Source organism: Pyxicephalus adspersus, chromosome Z (genome assembly GCF_032062135.1).
Source record: "Pyxicephalus adspersus chromosome Z, UCB_Pads_2.0, whole genome shotgun sequence".
Taxonomy (NCBI): domain Eukaryota; kingdom Metazoa; phylum Chordata; class Amphibia; order Anura; family Pyxicephalidae; genus Pyxicephalus; species Pyxicephalus adspersus.
Genome location: NC_092871.1, coordinates 24,064,585 through 24,086,833, shown reverse-complemented (window position 1 = coordinate 24,086,833; position 22,249 = coordinate 24,064,585). Strand labels below are relative to the sequence as shown.

General features: G+C 35.6%; 1 protein-coding gene across 1 annotated transcript in view; it reads right to left on the bottom strand.

Annotated features, from left to right (window-relative positions):
• HTR2C (5-hydroxytryptamine receptor 2C) overlaps nucleotides 1-22,249 on the bottom strand; it is a 305,993-nt gene that overhangs the window by 203,663 nt on the left and 80,081 nt on the right. The window contains exon 2 of the mRNA XM_072430653.1: nucleotides 321-546. The gene's annotated coding sequence lies outside the window, so the exon portion shown is untranslated. The remainder of the gene's footprint in view (nucleotides 1-320; nucleotides 547-22,249) is intronic.

The following is a 22,249-nucleotide window of genomic DNA, read 5'->3' as shown; positions in this document are numbered from 1 at the left end:
ACAGTGAAATCAGTAAGTTTAGTTCTACTTCATGCTGAAAGGAGCTTCAATGGCCTAGAAATCGATGGTGTGCTTCAAAGAAAAAGCAGTAGATTGATCTTCTTGATGGATGTGTTTTAAATTAGAAGTAGTGATTAACCACCTGTAAATGTTGGGTGAATGTTACATTAACTGAATTATAGAGCCATATTTACGATATGAACAACAGAGCACAGCTCTACACAAAATCAAAAAACTACAACAGACCTTTAAATAAAGTTATACCTATTTATATATCTTTGCATCATCCTAATGACCTATATTGATATTTTAGTACTTACTAGTTGCCGGGCCTTGTGTAATGGCTGCATATGAAGTTTATGTGGGTAGCACTCCAGCCATCTTGTCGTAACTTCTGACTTTGGGCTTTCATGACTATGGTCACATGATCCAAACTAGATTTAATCCAACTGAAATTGTTGGCAGGGATGTGGTAGGTTGTATAGATGCCGGTTCCCACGGGTTCTCAGGGTGGAGTGTCATCCAAGAATGTGGTCTCTGTAGGGGCTATAGGAATAAAGTCTCATAAGTGGAAGGAAACAAACTTTATTGCTTAAATATTCATAAAAATACTAAATCATAATGAAGAACAATATCACTTTATTTCGTAATATTATTATCATACACTTTCCCAGTGTAAGGAAAGAAAAAGGAAAGATATATAGCTGACATTGTACAAGAGTAAACCCTAACAATTTATTTAATAAATTTTCTACCTTTGGCTTTTTAAATACAATTTTAAAAGCATTTTTTATTACTCATAACAAATAGAATAAAATCCCATTGAATTTGGCATGATCTGATACATTAAACTACCATGATCTGTAGCGTATTATAAGTGAATATACACATAGTAGGAAGCAGTTAGCAAATTTATTGCACATTTATAAACACTGCAATCTGTGAGAAAAATTTGAGATGACACTAAACACATTCTTTGTCATTTCCTTCTTATTCATATAGTATGAAAATAAATACACCACTTGGCCAAACAAATCCCCAGCCTGTGGGGGCAGTGTTACAGTCTGGGGTTCTTCAATTGGTCAGGTCTAGTTTTAACACAATTTTGTGCCTAAAAAATGAGAACACCTGAATATACTGAACAGGTTTTTACATCAATGGATGTTTTTTCTGACAAAGTCAGGATTAATGGGGCTCTGACTGTAAAAAAAATGATTTAGGACGCAAGTTTTACACATGGATCAGCCCAGCTTCACTTATGAAAGTGTATCCTCTCCAGGCTTGGGGAACTTTAATACATAAGGCCCACTGTATCTGTATTCATAAATGTATTTGAAATAAATTGATATGTTTTAAAACATCAAACGTGTATCTACTTTGACCTTTAAAAGTCCCGTTTTTCTCCCAGCTTATATTTTAACTCTGGGACCTTTAGGGCTGCATTGTCATATTTTGACACTTTACACTTCCCCTAAGAGAAAAGAAAAGGTAACACTAACACAGTGGAGATTGTTAATATAATGTCTATGTGTCTGCATATCTGATTGTGTGTCTTAAACTAAGTTTAAACATTACAATCAAAATTTTATTTCAGACTGGGTAATTAAAGATCCTTACTAAACTGATGAAACTGTTCATTTTCTCCAAGTCATAGGGAGAACAGCAATGTACCCTGAAATAAAACATTGATTTCCTGTTGTGTTCAAAGATAGTTGTAGGGAGAAATTAAAAGACTCAGTAAAGAATGCAGTACATACATAAGGGATAGTATGCAAAGGGCATTATTCTTAGTAAACATGTGTTTGATATCTCTGCATGTCTTATCAGACAATTGTCATAAAAATGTTTTTGAGTCACAAATCCCTATTGGAAATCTGGCAAAACAAGAATTAAATACCCAAGATAGTTCATTTGAAAATTAGACAGATGTCAGCATGACCCCGTCACTACTTGGCTTCTTCCTTTGAACTTTATTTCCTTAGTCCAGGTTTCACTGTTTCATCAGTAATCATGCTGTTTGTTTATTCCAACACATGTAGAAGGAGAATGTTAGTTACAAGAGTAGGAGAAATTCATAATTATACATTGTTCTGGATGTCTTGGACAGATATACCAATAGTTCTATTATAAAAATAATGAAACTGAAAAGTTCACAGCAGAAATCCAGTTTAAAAAAAGAGTAAATCTTAATAAAAAAAAATACTGTATATTTTAAATGCAACTAGTGTATGTATTTGATTTAGATTTGTCCTATGCACAGCACTGGTCACGCTGGTAGAAAGAGGGGCAACACTAGGAGCCAATCAGTTGTGCTGCAGTGCACATGAGCTAGCAAGGAAGTAACATCCTTACAACAGTAGAGGGCAGAGTGATTAGAACAGTGGTACCCAACCTTCTGGAGCTCGCCGACCACTAAATCTTCAGACTCCAAGCCGTACATGCACAGGGAGCCATGTGTCACGCAAAGGGGAAGTAAATTCCCCCAGAGCCTGTGATGGTAGAGTGGGCAGGTTGTGTCCAGAGACATGACCCACCAACCACCCTCAGCCTGCAATCCGTACGGAAGACATGGTCTGCGGCTCTGGCCAGTGCGTCCCCCCAAGCAGGAGAAGGACCCCGCTGGGACGTGCACAGGCCACAGCCACGGACCACCACTGGTCTAAGTGCTCACAGTCCATCTGTCAGAGGGACCGGTGGTTGGGGACCCCTGGATTAGAATAATAACTTATCACTATGCAGTTATTTTACCCTTACTGTCCAATCTCTGGGCGACCAAGCTGTACTGCTTAGAACAGGGTTTCTCACCTAGGATTCCTCCAGAGGATTTAGGGTGTTCCTTGAGCAATCTGTGCCTCACAGGTCAGTTCAACTGACACCAATGATCTGTGTGGATGAAAGTTCTCACCAATGGCCAGCAATTTAAGAGGTATTCCTCCAAATGACCACCATGCTAATGTACTGTGAGCTGTGGATAATTTTATAGAAGGGGTTCCCTGAAGACCCGAAACTTTTTTCAAGGGTTCCTCCACATTAAAAAAGTTGAGAAACACTAGCTTAGTAGATCAGACATGTCATCAACCTGTCTGGTAAAGCTCATGATGGGATGCATAAAAATACAAACTCATTTGGAAACAAAATTAATTTCATATATCCAATCCAACTGTTTATTTAGCAGTTTGCCTTTACATTCTTAAATATTAATATCATAAAAAGTGTATAGATCTGAACAGATAAAATTGCAATTCCATTTGTTTTTCATGTACAGTTAATTATTTTGACGTTTTGTATATTATTTTTTTTCATAAAACATTTGAAATCTTAGAAACCTAAATTACATTTGTATTTATTTACTCGATCAACCATGTTCAACAATTTCTTTCATTATTTTTGTCAAATTTAAGTTAAAGGTGTGTAATGTAGTGTAATTGAAGTTGAACTTTGTGACGTACTCTAAAATCATCTGCAGTATCCTGGTAGCGGTTGCCTTGTTCTTGACATGCTCCTGTGACTTCTTGAAATATAACGTTTAAATGAAACTGGCAACTTGTCTTATAACTGAACAGTTTAACCTTGAACATTTTGAGAAGGTGAAACCTTATAAACTATGAAATTGAAAGGTATGTGTGATTCCACATAACACATTTCTAATAAAAATTTGGACATGCGAGATCAAAGAAACTTTATTTAAGAAACTTAAAAATGTATTTTTAATAGGAAATGACTGATATGTAATAAAGGTTGTAGCAATATTTTTATTTGCAAGACCTTTAAGCAAGTGCATAAAATACATAAAAAATGTATTATAATGTAATATTTAAATGTATCTTATCTGACCAATAAATATTTAAATTTGTCATGAATAATTTTACATCAGAAAAAAAACATAAAACGGCTAGCCTTGGCACTGGTATTACCTTCAGGGTAGGCTACATCATTAGACACTGGCCTGATTTGTTAAAGCTCTTGAAGACTGGAGAAGATAGAGTATCATAGTAGAACCTGAGTGACCCAGAAACCTGGAATGGCTCTGGCTCAGGATTGAAAATATTTGCCAAGAAATGACAATTTTTTTGTTTGCTTGACCACCCACGTTTTTCCATGATAGTCTATCTTTTTCTTGGGCATATTTGTTAAATCAGGCCCACTAAATGTAGCCTAATTTATAAAAGATCTCCAGGGCTAGAGAGGATACACTTTTTTCAGTAAAACTGGGTGATCCTGCACTTGGAATGGATTTCTTAAAAGTCATTTGCTATCTGTTAGCAAATGTTTTCAATCCTAGACCAGATCTATTCCAGGTTTGCTGGATCGCCCAGGTTTACTGATAAACATGTATCCTCTCCAGTCCTAAAGAGCTTTCATAAATCAGGGCCAGAGAATCACAAAATCTCACAACTTTACAAATACGTCCTGCCAGTTCTCAATGATGTATAATTAAAGATGGCATACTAACAAATAAAATGATTTAATACTGTAGGCCTGTATCTTAAAGATTTATTTATAGTGCAAATGTGCATCATGGTCAAAGGCAAGCAAACAGCCATTTATTTATGGGGGGGGGAATACGGTCACCTGACTTGAAAAAAAGGATTAAACAAAGTTAAGTTTGGGATAATTTCTGATTCAGAAACATAAACCCAAAGCTAACAGTAGTAGATTGGTAGATTATTAGGTCAGTGAGAGGGCTAGCCGAAGGCTGAACAGTTGGAAAACGTTTCCGCCTATTTTTGCTAAATATTCCTTCCAAAAACAAAACACAATTAAATAGCTCAAAGTTAATTATTAAACATCTAAAATACCTGTTTTTCATGTCTAAATTTTTGGTTTAGTTTTGAAACCATATCAATCTGACATATGAATCCCAGGAGTTTATGCCGTGGCAGTAAAGACAGAAGTGGAGGAGCTTCCCCTTTTTAAAAAAAAAAAATAATAATTTATTCTTTATATAAAAAGATTATCTACCCTTTTATGTAAAGTCAAGATTTTGGTGATAGATCATCTTTAACATTTTTAAACCACCTAAAATGTATTTTTCTAAATGTACTCTAGAAAACTTTAAAGTTTAAAAATTACTCTGTTGAATTTAAAAAAAATATATATATATATTTAATCTAATATTTTTTGGAAAGCATATCAATCAACTTTTTTTTTTTACTAACTTAAAATGATTTACCATAATTGCTCTGGCGAATGTGAAGTTTATGAAATCTGACTTCACTTTGTTGCTCTGACCTTCACTTGTGAGTTAAATTTTCTTGTACATAGAACTACATTACAAAAATGTTGTATTTCAGCTTGTCTGCTTTGTAGTACATTGACCTTTGCAGTGTGTTCCGTATCATGCCCTTCAGTGTACTGCTCTGACCCATCAAAGCTCTATCATTAGACATCCAGAAAATAAATATAATGATGCTGTTTTTAGCTTCAGCTAATGAATTAGAGGATTGCAGTGTAATGAATAGAATTAGCAACTATTTATGTATTGTAATCAGACCTGGCATGAATTGAGCCAATACCGATATCATTGAAGATAATAATTAAAATAAATATTTACATAATATATTTTTTCAAAATCTGCATTTTATATTTGTTTATGCAATATTTCCTGAAAAACATAAATCTCTTTTTAGCATGTAACAAAACACAGCAAATTGATTCCACTAAAAGTCATTTTCTAAAGGTGGATCAGACTTTTACCTATGTACAGTTGTTTTTTTCCCTCCAGTGCCTATTACAAAATGGATTTTCAAGATTTCTGTGAACAACTATAAACCTTAGGTGTCTCTATGCCGGTTTCCTCTTGCTATGGTAGAGTTGAGCAGCATGGGCAGCACGGTGGCTCAGGGCTCTGGCCTTTGCAGCGCTAGGTCCTAAGTTCGAATCCCAGCCAGGACACTATCTGCATGGAGTTTGCAGGTTCTCCCTATGTCTGCGTGGGTTTCCTCCGGGTACTCCGGTTTCCTCCCACATCCCAAAAACATGCAGTTAGGTTAATTGGCTTCCCCCTAAATTGACCTTAGACTGTATTAATGACATATGACTATAGTAGGGACATTAGATTGTGAGCCCCTTTCAGGGACAGTTAGTGACATGACTATGGGCTTTGTACAGTGCTGTGTAATATGATGGCGCTATATAAATACTGTGTAATAATAATAATAATAATTGAGAGTGGCACATGACCTTTAAACAAGAACCCTGTAGCATTACCCTCCCTGGCAGTCTGATTAGGTCAGTAAATTTCAAGTGGTACATTCTTTTAAATTTACCACCAGGTCACGCCCCCCAGAGCACTGCCGCTGCATCCGCACATGTCCCATTGATCACGCCAGGGACACGAGGCCAGGGCACACAGATGCCGGGAGGGTATCACCGGAGGACTCGACGTGCTTGTGAGGTCCAGGTAAGCCCATTACAATGCCACCTCGAGTGTGGCTCGGGGTTACCGCTTTTGGTACTGAAAATTAACCCCGAGACACATTCAGGAATACCGCTAGGGAGGTTAATATCTTTTAGAATGCAAAGTGCTTGAACTCCAGTTGTATTGAATCCACAGAATAATTTAATATTAATTTAATAAATAACTTAAGATTTTATACAATTTTCTAAAACCTTTATTCCTTAAAAACAAAAACCATGCCTCTCATTCCAACCTGTTCTAGAGTGATTCTTTTTTGTGTTCACATCTGTACAGTAAAACCTTTAGATTTTCATGGGGCTTTATCCCAAGGCAGAAAAAGCTCAAGCGGTGGCTCCATGAACCTTTGAGAGACAAACTCTCTTATGAATACAGAACAATATTGTCACTGACATCTCCAATGTGCCTACCATTTATTATTATTATTATTATTATTAATATTACACAGTATTTATATTGCACCAAAATATTATGCAGTGCTTTACAAAGCCCATAGTCTTGTCACTAGCTGTCTCTCAAAGTGGCTCAAAATGTAATGACTCTAGCATAGTCATATGTCTTTAATACAGTCAAAAGTCAATTTACCTAACTGCATGTTTTTGTGAACAAATGTGAACGTGGCCTCAATATAGCACCCCCCCCCCCCCCAACACCTTAGTTAGGCCATAAGGTTTCCATCAGTAACGCGTATCAAGAATTTAACTATATGCTCCTTTCTCGATGGTACTGGGTACCCAAGATTTAAAAAAAAATGTACCTTTGTGTATTTGGATGATGAATGCTGGTAAAGTTGATTTCACACTTGCAGTCTGCTTCTAATATTTTATAAATGCCCGATCTACCCTCTTTTTGGTCATAGGTGGCAGACATACATAAACTCACAGACATTTCTATTCATAACAAACCAAAACTAGCCCTTAGCATATATTCACATTCTCCAGGAAAAGATACCAAAGGCTCTATTACACCACTTACTTAATGTAGCTAAAGCATGTATTCTATTTTTATGGAGTCAAACCTCACCCCAGACGATACAACAATGATTCATATTAATTATGCTTATGGAAGATATGATCTCTATTTGAGATGGGAGATCAGTGAAGTTTAGAAATACATAGCTTTCCTTATACTATCTCTCCTTTTAATCCCTTCCCCATTTTTACCCTTAACTGATTTTCCACTCCTCTATATTCTTGCTTTCAATTAAATATAGAAATTGATATCTAGTAATTCTGTTGCACTCATGCAGACACATAAAAGAACATCCAGTCTGGCAAGAAACAGCAAGAAAGAAGTTTATACGACGCACAAAGATGTAACGTACAGGTAGTCCCACGGTTACATATGAGTTACGGACTGTAGGTTTGTATGTAAGTCGGAATTTGTATGTAAGTCAGAACAGGTACAATATTTTAAGAACTGCAGTTAGGTCAGATGTTTGTCTCAACATATTATTAGGCAGTGTGGTGTCAGTTACTGTATAAAATCCTCACTGTGAGTTAGTCACAAACAAAGCAAAAAAAAAAAACTTTTTGGAGCCCAGACATTCATTACCTTCTGGAGCAAGCTGTGCTTTGATATGCAAAAAGAAAAGAGCTCAGACTCAGCTGTGTTTAGCAAAATATTTCTTCTTCAAGTCATGCAAATACCGTCCCTCTTCCCCCTATCAAAGCTATTTGTTACTAGGAGTCATCTGTATGTCAGATGTCCTTAACTCGGGGACTACCTGTAATAAGGTATTTTAATACAATACTTTAGGAGGTTCCTGTAGTGGCTGCCTTTTTATCCAACATTGCAACTCACTTGGATTTCTTTTCTATATAAAATCCTCACTGTGAGTTCATTACCTTCTGGAGCAAGCTGTGCTTCGATATGTAAAAAGAAACAACTGCAGAGTTTGTCTTGCTCATTAAAGAGGTACAAGATGCTACAGATCAGCTCAGCTCTTAAGATCACCCAAAACCTCAGCTTTGTTTAGCAAAAGATTTCTTCTGCAAGTCATGCAAACCACCCCCTCCAAGCCTCTTTCCTGCACACGAGTGAGCAGGGAAGCCCCATTCGTATCTAGTAGTTGTACCGGTATGTATGTCGGATGTCCTTATCTTGGGGGCTACCTGTACTTTTAGGTATGATGTACTCCATGCTGCTGTATTATTATACATTTTTTGAAGCAGAATTGTAATGTTTTACTCATGAAAGCATATGAATGGTCTTAATTAGCCTCATCTATAAAAGTATCAGATCTTTTAATCTGAACCTTCACCATTTCATTCTTCAGCATGAACCTTTGTTTGCTCATGTAAGCACCATCTGTGCACCTTCAGCATGGCAGTCATTGGCTTTTACAGTAAATATTTGTTAAAGTTCTTCATCCATTTCATAAGTCTGGGCCTCTCCCTACTAAGCCCCAGCCTTTGTCTTAGCACTAATAGCCAATTTCATGTGCCACAAACAGCTTTTGTTTTTATCTGTATCGTACAGTCAAGTCAAAAACAGAAAAAACTCTCTCATATGGATTGTTTTACAGTCTCTATAAATAAGCCCAATGCTTAGTTGAAATGCTTTAGAGAAGGGGGTTCCAGATGGGCTTTCATTAAGCATGTGATCAGAACAAAAACGTGAAATTGAATGCTGGAAAGCTTGGCATTATTTCTACTTGTATCTCAGTAATGTCGTAACTGGTGCAGATAACTGCACAGCCTCCTTAAGCCGGTACAGAAAGTATATGTATTGTCATTCCTTTCTATGAAACAGTACACAATATCTTGGGTAGCTCAAAGACGCAAGCTTCAAAAATAAGTTTAGACATTATATAAAACTGGTTAGAACCATGTATTTACTAATACAAAAGATGAATGATCCTAAATAGTGTTAAATACATAAAAATATAGCAATGACCCATCTGTACAAAACTTTCACTGCCGTTAAAGTCACTATTTTAGTTTTAAATATGTGCTTCTAGTATTGCATTTATCCTGCATTTTTATTCTGCTGAACTGGGCAGTACATGGTTTCACTAAGTTTCTATACTTTTTTGTAAACATTTTTACAGAAATTTCAAATGACATCTATAGACCTAGTCAATTTATCTGTTCTGTCACAAATCCCATATAGTCCATTAAGCTTTGCCTGCATTCATTGTGCCTCAGTAGGCTGAAAAATTACAGTAAATTGCTGCTTGACTACAGATTCCTATGCCATACATCTTTCACTAGGTCATCATTTTATTTTATTGTTCAATAAAACACTCTAATATCTCACAATCTATGAAAGACGAAAAAGGAAACCAGCTGATAGCTGAAGAGCTTTCCTGTCAGCTGCGTAATTAGAATAAACTCTGAATGACATTTGTTGGCCCAATCAAACTGGCAAGAAACAGCCCCATTGGCTACTGTACCAGGCAAACAGATGGCCGTAATGTCTAGACAGTTTAACAGCCATCAGTATGAAGATGTAGCAAGCAAATCCCTGTTTCCCACTTTTACTCTTCTGAACATTTAATGAAATGAAAGAATTTTTTTAAATGGTGAAATAAATGCTACAGTAGGCTGTGCTAATGAAGCTTCAAAGGAAAGCTCATGTAAGCCTATATGAGTGAGTTCAGCAGTGGCAACCCATGTCCATGCTCATGTCAGGATCCTTTAATGAATTCCCTTCTACTTCTGTAAATTATTTTTAAGCAATATTCTTGTCTATTAGAGAATCCCTTACTTATTGTACACATTTGCCATGTTAGAAAATGTTCATACCTGTCTTTATAATTTACCTTTTAGCACACCTTGCTATTCAAAGTGAGGAAAGTAAGCGCTAGTGGGGTTGGCTAGCTATGATGTGTCACAATATTAGAAGATAGGTAGATCTTTTTTTACCTTTCTACTATTCTATTTGCTTTTACATTTCATTTAATTTAGTACTTTTTCTCAAGGAGACCTTTATGTAACATACTGTAGATAACGATTCCATACATAAATAGGTATCTTAATATTCTTGTAAAATCATAGCTTTCTTTGTTATCCTACTTACCTTTGGTATTTGTGACAGTAACTGTATTTTGGCTAAAAATAGGCTTCGACTGTATTACTCCAAAGGATGCAAACTATGCACAAGTATTACTCCTCTCAATAGTATCATCTTCAGTTTTAGTAAACTCCACCAATTTGTTTCTACAGCTCTAAATATTATTACATTTTCAAATAAGTTAAATTGAAGTGAATATGTGCTGGTCCTCAAACATGTAAAGTAAAAAAAAACAGGGTCTGAACAGAAATCGCACTTGTATATTGCTGAAGCAACAAATGCAATACACAATTTATTTTGATTGCAGACAAAGAATGTGTCAGATAATAAGTACATGCATCCTGAAACATTGACAGTTCTGTAATACTTGTATCCTGTCTTCCTTTCAGAGATAGCATCAGATATCTACAGGCTGCCATTACATGCTCAAAGAAAGGAAATAATGCTTAGATTACACAGAAAGGAAATACACATTATGAAAGCAGGCAAAATGCATCATCGGCCTTGTTTTATAAAAAGAGAAATACATATCTATTAAAAGTACCCTTTACGGTTGGTTGGCTTGAAAGCATAATAGAGAGAGGTGTTTAAAATGTGCTCTTTAGTTAACCACAAATATTCTACATGTAATCAGGGGCAGGGGTTAGAGTAAATTAGAGTCTCAATAGCCCTAATTTACATCCTCTCATTAATCTTCTGTGCCTTATTAACATGCTGCCTACATATGTAAAACCACTGTTATCCTTACTTTATGAATAACACTGAATGGAAGAATGCAAAGATGCAGGCTGATTTGTTTCCCAGGTTAAAGAAACTTTAAATCTCCAAGTCTACTGTGATCATTCCCATTTCTTCAGTGCAGGTAGTCCCCTGGTTACATACGAGATAAGCACTGCAGGTTTGTTCTTAATTTGAATTTGTATGTAAGTCTGAACAGGTACATTATTTTAATAAATGCAAATAAGACAGATGTTTGCTCAACATATTATTAGGCAGTGTGGTGTCAGTTACTGTATAAAAGCCTCACTGTGAGTTAATCACAAACAAAGCAAAAAAACAAAAAACTTTATGGAGCCTAGACATTCATTAATGAGCAAGCTGTGCTTTGATTTTGCAAAAAGAAGCAACTGCAGGGTTTGTCTTGGTCATTAAAGAGTTAAAAGAGATAGCAGAACAGCCAAAGACTTCTTCTGCGAGTCTTGCAAGCCGCCCCCTCCCCTTCATCAAGCCTCTGTCCTGCACACGAGCGAGCAGGAAAGTCCCGTTCGTATCTAGGAGTCGTCTGTATGTCAGATGTCCTTAACTCGGGGAATACCTCTATTAGAGGTTGACTAACATAGCAAGAGGCTGCAGACTTACTACAGATGATTGTGTAAAACCTGAAGATCTTAGATGTAAGACTTGATAGATTGGTGAGGGGTTATAATCTTTCCTAAATTTCTATTACTCACAAAGTGGAGGATATCCCTTCAACAGAGACAAAAAAAGCAATGAAAGCATTATTTTAAAGGATAATAAAGTGGTAGAACTCCTTTCAGGTTCTTAGTCTGTATGGTCGTGGAACTACAACCAATAGGGAAGATTTTGGCTGAGCCAGGTAACATTATTCCTGCCACATGTATCCTCTTTTCACCTTCCTAACCTTCTCTATAACCTCACAAATAGCAATTTGTTTTGTCATCAACAGCTCCAAACCTCTATGAGATATTTACTCCTAAAACACTTGCTAGATTATTGCTTATGTTTGGTGAGTTTAAAGTGTGGCATTCACATATTTCTATCTGTTCTTGGAGCTGCCTTCTGCTAAGCTGCATCATTTGAAAACTAACTGTCTGGCTACTAGCTAGTTGTACACTTCTAATCCTCATAAAATTGTAGGAAAACCTTTACCAGTGGTTTTTGTCAGGATGATTGCTGATAGGTTTCAATAGAATTCACAAATTAGACGGGGTTTACAACATTTTTACCAGGGTTTGCTATATTCACCCATTCCTAGACAGGAATTGTAAACTGTTAATATTGTCAGTGCAACAGGAACAAAGGGGAAATCTCCCAATAGGACACATATTTCCTTGACAGCTGTCAAAGGTAAGACTTACTTTTACTTAGGGAAGAATTACTCTCCTCCTGTTGTATCTTCAGTAAAACCAAAATGGAACCACTCTAAAACTGGGGCCCTTAACATGTGGTCCGCGAGAAAACTTTGGTGGTCCAGAGCTCTGGCCAGTACAGCCCCAGTGCGGTTAAAAGATGGACCCCACTTGGGGGGAGGCGCACCAGCCCGAGCCGCGGACCATCTTCCCATATGCATCGCAGGCTCAGGGCTGTGGAGGGGTTGTCTCTCTGGAGTGGGTGGGTTCTGGCATCATGACATCATTCTGGGGGAAGATTCGTCCCCTTTGAGTGGCACACGGCTCCCAGCACATGCGTGGTCCAAAATCTAAAAAACTGAAATTTAAAAACTTCTATTACTTGGAAACCCTTTCTGTGTACTCCTTGCCTTAGAACACAGTTACATTCTGTTGGTTGTGATTTTGGTTTAATTTTTTTTTTGGGTGTGAAACAAGCCAGGGGACTTTAACTGCTATTTTTGTTGAGCTAAACTTTGGTGAGTTTTATTAAAAATTAAGATATTGTGAATATATATATATATATATATATATATATATATATTCTGTCATAAATGTATTTTTACCCCATTTTAACCAAAACTAGAAGTTAGCTGGAGTATACTTTAAACAGTACCCTGTAAGAAACTCTGATTTAGACTATGACACATCATAAGCACACCTATGACCAAATGCAAATTATATTCTAATTCTTTCTTCTTGGATAATCTAAGTTTTGCAAGAAAGTGCAGTTGTTCTGGCATTATATTGAGGGAGTGAAAGGAAGTAATTGTATTTATTATGTTTGAAGGTCTTTGTTCTCTGGGCAAAATGAGCCGCTGATGATTAGAAGGTGGAGAACTGTGAGTAAGTCTATGTACAGCTGAATTCTAATTTTCTTTTACATGCAGAGACGGAACCACAGGTCATCTGTCTAGCTAAAAAACAAACAATTGCTAGCAGTTTCCCGGCTCTACTGTACATACTTATAACTGTATTTTAATATGAAAATATGGTGATTAGAAAATTTGATGGAAATCCACTTTTAGGAGAAGGTTTAAAAGTAATTTTCAAAACAACAGGAGATTTAATTTATCATATTCTCGGAGCCGCTTAAAGACGGGACATTTAAATACAAATGAATTGTACTTCTATAAATCGCCTCTTCACAGTCCTGTTATAATAGAAAATTAGCGGTAATGTCACCACATTGATCTTTGTACTTATTTACAAAATGTGTTCAGTGTCCAAAAAAAAAAGTAACCTGGAATATTCTAACAGACAACTATGTCTAATTATCCCTTAATTTTTTATAGGTAATCCATAGTTTTTACTTTCGTTTATATATATATTATTATTATATTATTATTTATATATATTATTATTATAATTATATATATTAATATTATAATTATATATTTGCACACATTCTATATATGCACACATTCTGGTTAACAGAAATATTCTTTTTTGTTGTGTTGACATTTTAAATTCTTCTCCCACGAACATAGGAAATAAAATAGTCCCACGACTATTTAAAGCTGTGTATCACGGAGAGCATGCTGGCTCAGAGGTTAAGGCTCTGGCCTTTGCAGCGCTAGGTCCAGGTTCGAATCTCAGCCAGAACACTATCTGCATGGAGTTTGCAGGTTCTCCCCGTGTCTGTGCCGGTTACCTCCAGGTACTCTGGTTTGCTCCCAAGTCCCAAAAACATGCACTTAAGTTAATTGGCTATCCTAAAAATTCACCTTAAGCTACGTACACACTTCCAATTATTATCGTTGGCAAGCGAACGACGAACGATCCTGCACGATATCTGCGAACGATCGTAAAGCACTGATCCTGTACATACAGATAACGACACGATCGTTCGCAGATATTGTACACACGATCGATGCGATCGTTTGAACGATACAGGAAGTGACGTGCACCACAGGAAGAGAGCGAACGTTCGTTCACCGCGCATGCTCAGACCATGGACGATCAATGAACGACCGTACACACTATAGATGGTCAACGATCGTCGTCCAATCCGATCCGCCGGTCCAGTCGTTCATTTCCAACGACTATCCTCGTTCGTCGGCGTCTTGGTTACTTTTTTTACAAACGATTTTTGCCCAATCGATCGTTCGTCATTCGTTCGTCGTTCATTTCCAACGATAAAAATTGGAAGTGTGTACGCAGCTTTAGACTGTTTAAAGCCATATGACTATGGTAGGCATATTAGATTGTGAGCCTCTTTAAGGAACAGCTAGTAACATGACTATGTATTTTTTACAGCACTGCGTAATATAATGGCGCTATAATATTACTGTATAAAAATTTTTTAAATATAGCTACAACTTAGAGTTCTTGAAAACTGAAAATGAATGCATCAATAATTCATTATAAAAAAAAAATAAAACGTATCTCATTTTTTCCCCCATTGCGTTAGTCATAATCATTATGCTTGAAAATGTCACAGCACAATACCTAAATCATTTTAAAGTTTTAGCAATACATTTCAGTGAATTGCTTTAAATTTCTTTCACTAAGTAACCGTTCAGAAAACAATATTTCCTTCTGTTGATGAAACCGTCTTTGTTGTTGTTAATTGAACATATAAATGGAACACCTCAATAATAATAATGTCTCTAGACAGCTCTGTTTTTGCCAGCACAGTAGAGTAATTTCCATAGCTGTTTTTCTCTAATTAATTAAATTCTTTTCTACATCTGTTATCCTTTGAAAAAATACAATGCGCTTACCATTGATTAATATTATCTGTGTTACTGTAGCAAGCAAACAAACAGTGTTTACAGAAAGGATTACTATCTTTGCTTTTTCTAATATTTAATTATTTAATTATGTAACTTTTCTATAAAGGTCTGATAAAGGAAATCCCAAACTTTAGGTTAATCCTAACTTATTCAAAATTACATTAGAGGAGGATGGGAGTTGTTTTCTTTGACTTTTTATGCATCACGTTTTAGCAAGGAAAGGTTAGAAAGACATGTTATCAGTTTACCTGAAAATAGAAAATATGTTGACTATATTACCACCACAACTACATAACTAAGTTATCTTGAGCAATAAGATTGTTGGAATGTCCCATGCACATCCCTGGTAGGAGATTTGAGAAGGGTCCACCGTGTTTAAAAGTTTTCTGATTTTGGGACACCAGAACGTAAAACTGTATTGAGCTTCCATTTTTGTATAAATGTGTTTTTACACACTGGACCTGATTTATGAAAGCTCTACCTGGCAAATGTATTCAGTCCTGGATCAGATCTATTTCAGGTTTGTTGGATCAGCCAAGTTCTACTGGGATGATCTATCATCTCCAGCCTTAGGAGCTTAAGAAGTCAGGCTCATTTAGTTTTTAAACTTAGTTCAAAATATGTTTAAAATTGTTAAAAATCCCATAATATTCCAGACACAACAAACCCTGATCTGTGATATCTAGGTTAACTAGTTAGTGACTCAGAACAAATATGCAGATCGAGAATGAAGGCATTGCTCAGTCTTTCCTGATACACATGCTTCTCCCGCGTCAATGACTTTGAAAGTATTTTATTCAGAGACAGACAGGTAATAAGCTTTGTTAGGCATCAGCAATGGCTGCCTTTTTTTTCCTCTCACTTCCAGATTCTAATAAATTGTACATTAAGCATACCAATTTCTTCCTGTAGGTTGGAGCTCTACCAAGGTTTAGAAACCACACATCTATGCAATTCCCCTGTTACCAGATAAGCAGGAGGGACAAAAGTACCAAAGATACCATAAGACCAAACCATTGAATAGAAACAAACAGACTACTGAATGACAATGCAGTTATAAAATCTATCTTTCTCCCAAATGTATCTGAATCTATTGTTTCATACATAATTAAAATAAATACATGCAAAATAATATCCCCGGTTGAGTTGCATATTCCCAGGACTGGGATATTTGTGCTAGACAGAGGTGTTCTAACAAAAGAGGTTACATGAGTGTATTAGTCGAAAATGTCCTGATGGGTTTCGCCAGACTCGGCTTCCTCAGGGGTATGATAATATATTGACTATACGGTGTTTAGATGGTACATAGTGATGGTCAATTGAGTAACGTTGGCAGACGTTGAAGAATAAACAGCAGCAATGAATGTGGTAAGGTAGAGATAATATTGGTTGTACTTAGGTATACTCCGGCAGGACTGTATGCCCTGTTTGTTTTTTTACAATTCAAAAAAATTCTTTGCTCCATTTGGACTACTGCTGTTCATCTACAGTCCTACTCTAATAATCATGGATGGAATAATCCATACTATCCTATATTGGTAGCTAAAAGCTTTACTTCTATAATTGGACTCCAACATACCTAAGTATAACCAAAATTATCTACCAAAAGTATAACCAAAATTATCTCTACCTTACCGCATTCATTACTGCCGTTTCTTCACACACCTATTCACGCCAGCGTTACTCACGTGACCATCACTTTGATCCATCTATACACCTTATAGTCAATATATTATCATACCCCTAAGGAAGACGAGTCTGGCGAAACCCATCGGGACAATTTCGACTAATACGGTCAGGTAACCTAATTGGTAAGAACACCTCTGTCTAGCATAAATATCCCAGTCCTGTGACTATGCAACTCAACTGCGGATATTATTTTGCAATCATGTATTTTTTGTAATTATTTATGAAACAATAGTGTATCAATACATAATTATTACTTCAACTATACCCTCTGACCCGTGAACCTCTTTCTTTTGTCTCCTTGTTTGTTGAAATATATACTGACTGGCATTGTCTTCAAAAATGTATTTCGGACCGATACCTATAAACTGATGCTGTAGAGGTCACAGACACCTTATCACAATTAAATTACTTATGTCTAAATTCATACATTTGTGGTTGCTGATAAATAATTCAATAGTACATTATGTCAGTCATTACTGCTATACTAGAGGTTGATACCAGGTCAGATCTAGGTACTCATTCCATTAAAAAAATCACATTTAATAATGCATAAATATATACAGAGCTGCACTGGTTTATTTATTTTATATCTACCTGGTGTTCAGCTTTAAACACTGTGTTCTAAAGAAAGAATAACTTGATTTTCTAATCCATTTATATTAGTAGAAAAGCTTTTTCTGACACATTTGAAAACAACATTTACAACTTTCAACAAAAGTTTTTGGCTCAACCCCAGCACCAACACATTCAATCCCCTCCAGTGAAATCTTAATGATATTAGGAAACATTCATTGCCAAAATCCAAAATAGGAAATAATTACTTTTTCATGCAAAACAGTGAAACTACTAAAGGCCTGCCCAAGGATGCCATACATACCTTTAAGCGTTTTTTTATTACTGCTGCTTACTGACAATGAAAGGTAAATTATAATATTCAACATTTAGAGATAAATACACATCTCCCATTAATAAAACAAAAACGGAGTTTTGACACTTCAGTTCACATGAAAGGCTCCTTGGCTAACATAAATATTCAATTTTTCTAGGAAAGACAAAACATTTTTGTTGGCTGAGTTGAATCCTGTGATTATTGTTATTTTTTTCATTCTCTCCTTTTGCGTGCAACAAAGTGGCAATGTTTAAATGGCTGTAAATAGACACGGCTTTGTACCATTTACAGCTGTCAAGGAAAAGCTACAGCACGTAGATGTGTTTTTCCATGCATAGAAATACTTTTTTTTTAACTGTAAGAAGTGGCGTGAAAATAGATATGATGAAAATAAGTGCCTTTTTTGCTGGAAATATTGCAGCTGTTGATGCTGCATATTATGTGCACACTATTTAAAATCAGCATCTGAAAACAAGCCATACAGTATTAATCAAATGTGCTTTTAAAGGAAAATATTAAATATGACTTTCTTTTATCATGGTCAGGAGGGGACATTTCAGCAGACTGGAAGTGAGCAAAAATCTGCAACAGGGCATAGACAGTATTGCTCATTACACATTTTGCTTTTAGCACCTCCCTTCTTGCACACTCAGTAGCTACTCATGGAATCAAAACATTATTTTTCCTGTACTGTTTGACAAAACGCTATTTCAGACTTCTGTGTTCAACCACAGGCTCAACCTCACTTCCAAGTGGTTCCATTTAACTGAATGGGAATGGTTGGGAACCATTTCTTGCACATTTCCATGTGGCTGCAGCTGTGGTTGCAGTGGATTGTGGTGCAGTTCCTAAAAGCGATAACTTACTTTTGGATATGCGTTTTTTTTTCTCCTTTGGAGAAAGAACCATACCTCAACCACATGACAAAGTGGTTGTCAAACTCTGCAGCTGACAATATACTGTAGTATAATTGTAGGCCATTGTTAACATTTAAAATACAAATCAAGAGATATACCAATACAATTATTATGAACAAATACACCATACATATTTTTAAAAGGGAAACACATATTCTTTTTCCCTTTTTACATGTTAAATCATTTTGTAAACTATCTTTTGTGCAGTGATGTTACCAGTAGGTGGTGCTGTATGCTTATGTAAAGTGAGTAACAAACTATCACTACATTTTTCTTGGCAGCTCTAAACTCATACTCTGGTGCCAAAGTCAAGTGCAGTTAGTTCTAATGTGTGATTTGCAGCAATTTATACTTAGGTCTTAAGAACTGCTTAAGACCTAAGTATAAATTGAAGAAACTTTGGCATTTTGAAAGCAAACAATATTGGTTTATACTTAAGAATTTTAATTATATAACTGAAAAAATTAAATCCAAAATAATGATTACTGAAATATTGCACTGTGTCTGCTATCCTAGTCAGATCAAGCACAATATGGTGAATAGGTCTATGCACTCAATCTTCAAAATCTTGAAAACTTTTACATATATATAACACATATCATCATATGAACATTTTAGGCTCCCTAGTTTTGGGACAGGAAACTCCTTCACTATCTGAAGAATCACCATTCATTAGCAAGGAGCAGTTTTAAATGTTCTTTTAAGTCCTCTTTTCACAGTAGCTATGTACAGTTTTATAGCATCCTGGATTGTATCCTGCTTTGGTTCCAAAATCGTTTATGGCACATATAGCCAAAGAGTTTAGGTGATTGTGCATGGTCACATACTGATTTGAAGTTAAATTTTATATTTTGAAAGCCATTAATGTGAAAATGTATTGCATCTCTCCAAGAACATTTTTTATTTTGCCAAATGTTATGTGTAGGGAAGTCCGTGTGTTGTTATGCTTATCAGTTGTATTATAAGGAATCTAATAAATATAAATGTAACTATTGTCTTGTAGTCACACATACAGATGCAGAATGTAAGTGTGCATCTATGACATTCATCTATCTATTATATGTGATACATAGTTACATTTTTATTGTGCTCTTCATATAGTTAGAACATCTCGGGGTGCGTAATATTAAATGCACCTTTAAAAACACTTTGGTCCATGTTCATTTTAGGACCATCCCTCTTCTCTGATCATTATAGAGCCCAGAGTATAGCCGGATCTTCATGCAAATCTATCTTTTTGCAGTAAGCCATACTTTTATATAAACTACATTGTGAAAAGTATACATCTCTTAAATCCTCCATACATACTCCAAATATTTTTAGCTATGTTTAGACAATTCACAATCTCAGGCTAAATCAGTTTGAGTTTTTACTGATCAGAAAAGCATTTTAAGAGATTCTTATGAATCGCAGTGTATACCCAAATGGATGTATAATATTCAAAAAAAATAATGAACATCCAATGTTGGACTTTAATACAAACCACTAATCCAGGCTAAATTAACTATTTTATGATGAGGAAAAGTGTGTATTTTTTTTTTGTGAATTTTTATTTAACATAAAGGTAGGTAGGGAAGGAAATACAGGGGCAGGCGAAAAGAAAAAAAATGGAAATTAGGGATCTTGTCCAGTTGGAAGATCACTGTCTGATAGCTCTTTATACATCCGAGTGAAATGTGTAGGAACCATGCTGAATCCAATAAAAGGTAGAATATTTAGGCAATTTTTTTCTAAGCAGTTCAATGAGTGAAAATAAAGTGACATTTCACCAATGCCAAAATATCAATTTCATTTGGCTCAGCCCTATTCCCTATGTATGCATACATAATCATGTGTATATAAACTACCAACAAACAGCTCATAAAAACATAAAAATGTTCTAGCTATAGAAGAAAGGCTTATTGTAGCTGCTAATGTACCTTATATTTTTCTCTGTGGATATTATATACCATAATTGTGTTTTTGCAGTGTTTGATTTAAATTGAAGTTGCAGTGTGATCTTCCACATAATTAGCAAACAAGGAAGATGGTGGAGAATTCATAATTTAATATCTCTTATGAATTCCTGTAACCTTTACTAATCAATTATAGAATACATTGCCGGATGAATATTATTTGTTAATTTCTGTAAAATCATTATTTCCATTTGTGAGGCAGATGGGTTTCCTGTCTGGTTATGAACATTTAAATATGTATCTATTCATGTGTTATTATCAACTAAAATGCAATTTTTAAAACATCAAGAGAAACATTTAATTTTGCAGGCTAACCATGCAATATTGTATGTGTTTGTGATTTTGCCACCATGTAAAGAAGATAGATTCATTTTCTTATCTCGTCAGTTCTCTCCAACCTCACTGGTAAAAAGATAAATGGGCAATACTTACCCTTTGTTTGCACTAATACTGTCCTCTCTATTACTTCAGTCTCTGCTACACCTCTAGGTTTGGGTAACACCTCCTCGTTCTTCTTCCAATGACTAGCAATTTTATACACAAGTGTTCATTAGAGTTAGGAGCCAAAAAATTTGGGCAGAAAAGGCGTTCATAAACTGTTCCTTTGGACATGTAGCAAACGAATGTGTGCATGCTTAGAGAAAGGGAGAGAGAAGTGGCTTAAAAAGATAGCAGACTTATTTTTGAGTACCAAGTAAATGTGTTTTTATGTCTGCTGCCTGAATCTCATTAACTTCATATATAATTTTCCAAAGGTTAGTTAGACCAAAGTTGTTAGCCGTCAGTACAAATGGAGAACGTATATTCTCTGACACCTTGGGAATAAGTGACCCAGGAATTTATTACAAAAGTAGGCCTTTAAAAATACAAAAACAATAAAATTCACAGGTGCACAAGCATGATTTATTATTCATCTGCCTCAACAATTGAAGAACTTGGGACCCCCCAACTGCATAAGATATTCACAAACCTTTCTAACGCCCCAAGCCATACATGCTTGCAATGGACTGGCCTTTAAAGTAATTAATATTATCTTTTGTTTCCAAAGCTACAGTATTTGGAAAATTTTTATTAGCACATTTATTTTACAAATACATAAGTACCAAGGGGACAAAACCAAAGACGAACATGTTTTTCACCATTTTTTGCTGTAAGGGCTAATTCACATTGGCATTGAGGTTTGGCCTGGATTTTATGTTTCCTTGTGCCAAAAATGCTGCTGCTTGGGGAAACAAGACATTAGAGACAAAATAAAATTGAAAATTTAAATTAAAAACAATTTCTACTTTTCTACAATACATATTTGATATTGGCTTGAAACATTTCCTGGTGGAGACTCAATGTCAGATGAACTGCTTTAATAAATAGACCCAATAAAAATTAAAATGCAATGTTGTTGCAGTTAATCTTATAGGATAATAGGCAAACTGTAATATAAGGTAGTCAATAATCAAAAAAAAAATAAAAATACCTTTCACAATGAGAAGGTACTTTAAT